Here is a 2,582-nt window from a genome sequence, read left to right as displayed (position 1 = left end):
GCGTTCTTGTACTATTTTCACTTTTATATGTGTTCCATGAAAATTTCTTGGCTTTTTCTAGGTAAAATGAAATGTGAATTAAAAACTACTGAGTATTGTATGCTTTTATGATGCTCCTGCTTTTCACCTGCATTTTCAGTTTGTTTCAGGTAGCCAAAGCATGTCCCAGCAGGATGCCACTCAGGATGGGGTGTCAGTCTGCTCTACGACACACATAACAACACATACTCAAAATCTGAGAATTTATTTAATCTGAACTACAGTTCTTTGGTTTATGGAATGGATAAACTATACAGAACAAGGACAAATTTGAGCAGGCTGAAATTCTAACCCAGCCACTTGGGGTAATGAGAACCAATGCTGATCACATTATACATTTAGTGAATTGCTTTCACATTTGGAATGGGGGTTATTGCATGTTCTCATATGTGTGTGAAGTTTGTCTAAAACGTCTGATTCTCCCACACTATTGGATTAGCCTGCTGCTCTAAATTTCTCAAATTATACGGATAAGGTGTCATGGACTGCCTTGTCCTTCTGGTTCAGTTCCTGGTTTTGTTTGAATTTCTACCATGTTTAGTTTTAAAGAGCGCAGATACAAATAGGAATCTGCTAGGATCTTTGAACAGGGATCATGCTTCTCAAGAAACCCTGGAGAATTGACCATAGAAATATAATTCACATGAGTACAAATCAGGAATAACAGTTGATAGAATAATTCATTTTAGAACACTTCCCCTATATCTGTGATTTTTGTCATAGTTATCTGTTGTGTTATGATTCTCTTTCAGTGCTCCATGCTGTAGTTTATATATTTATGTTTTGCTTACCTGACAGTACTGATATGGAAAATCAGGTTTTCACATATACGAGTAAAATGCATAAATGTCTTCAACTGCCTCAGATTAACTTGATACAATCTGTGAAAAGTTATCCATGAGGTTTAAACTGATTGACTTTGTAGAAGATATTAGTGTATGATATTACAATCTGACACAGTGAACCTGACACTGACACTGATCACTGCAAAGTAAAATAACAACAAGAGGAAAAAGTATTAAAAAAAAAAGTAAATAAAGCAAATGCACAGAAAGGAAGGAACATGCAAACTCCATATAAGGACTGTGCCGAGAATTTGAATCAAGGACATCGGATCCCTGAGGCAGAAGTTACTAACAATGCACCACCAAAATATAACTGTAATCTTTTATTGTATGGAGCCTTCCAAAGGTTTAATATTAATTGCTCTTCTAACAGGGATATTGAATCCTTATGCCAAGATTTCATGAAACAAGCAGTAAATATGAAAAGAGTTGCTAACATGTGGCCAGCTTTGGTGCACTGGTAAATGAATTAAAAGATGCATCTTCCACTATAGACCACTGCAAAGTGTTCAGTATTAAAATATTTATGCCAGTGTGTTGCATGCCTTTAGATACAGTACCTAACTTTATTTGTCCTCAGGGAGACGTTTGGCTTTTTACAGAAGCTCAGTAAATCAATTATATTAATATGACAAACAACAAATCCAACTCAAATCTGCTCCAAAATGACTAAAAACAAACTAACCACAAAGAAAACTTCTGACTTGGCAGTCTCAGTCACAGTGAGTCTTTATGTAAACTGAATAATTTGTTGGCTGAAAATTCTTAATTTTAGTGTGTCAGAGTGGGGGTTTGTGGCATTGTTTAGGTTTACAGTTCATTGTTAACTCTTTGTCTCTACCACCTACTGGGGGTCCAGAGTGTATGCCATTACTGAGTCTCATTTTTAAATCACCTTGTTGATTTTATGGGTCTCCCTTGAAGTGATGTTACCGACTTATTACACTGCTACATAGAAATCCACACTGGCTATCACAGAGTTGTGGAGGATGTCACTACTGACAAGCCTTCTCTGTCCTTTCCTATATAGTTCCTATGTGCTATGAGAGCAGTCCACAATGTCATTGATGTGAACCACCTAAATCCATCCCCTGACTAGTGACCAGACATTGAAGGTCTTTGGTAAATTGAAAGTCAGTAACCAGTTCTTTGTGTTTGCTGATGTCAAGTGGCGGACTGTTCTTTCTGACTTGCCTCCTTTATCAATACAGTCCTTTCTGAGAATCTCTGCAAGTGACATGACAAAATGTTCTATTCATAGTCGGAGGTGTACAGAGTGGAGTGAAGAGAAATGGATACAGGACTGTTCCTTGTGGTGCTTCAGTGTTGCTCACATACATCATATCAGAAACAGCCCTTGAGTCACACAAACTGTCTACTAGACAGATAGTCCAATATCCAGAACACCATAGGCTCATCCACCTGCATATCTTTGAGTTACCCCTTAACAGGGATGGCTGGATGGTTTTGAAAGCACTGGAGAAATCAAACGGCATAATCCTCACTGTGCTGACAGATTTATCCATGTGAGAATAAGCCTTGTGGAGCAGATAGATAATTGTATCCTCCACTCCAGTCTTTGTCTATTAAGGCAAACTGTAGTGGATCCAAGTGGTCTACCACAAGAGAACTTGTATGGTTCAGGAAACATTTCTCAAAAGGTATTCATGATGTGGTCTGCAGTTATTAGGTGAAGAG

Source organism: Polypterus senegalus, chromosome 1, assembly GCF_016835505.1.
Source record: "Polypterus senegalus isolate Bchr_013 chromosome 1, ASM1683550v1, whole genome shotgun sequence".
NCBI classification, from domain to species: Eukaryota; Metazoa; Chordata; class Cladistia; order Polypteriformes; family Polypteridae; genus Polypterus; species Polypterus senegalus.
Note: the sequence above shows the minus strand (reverse complement) of the source record.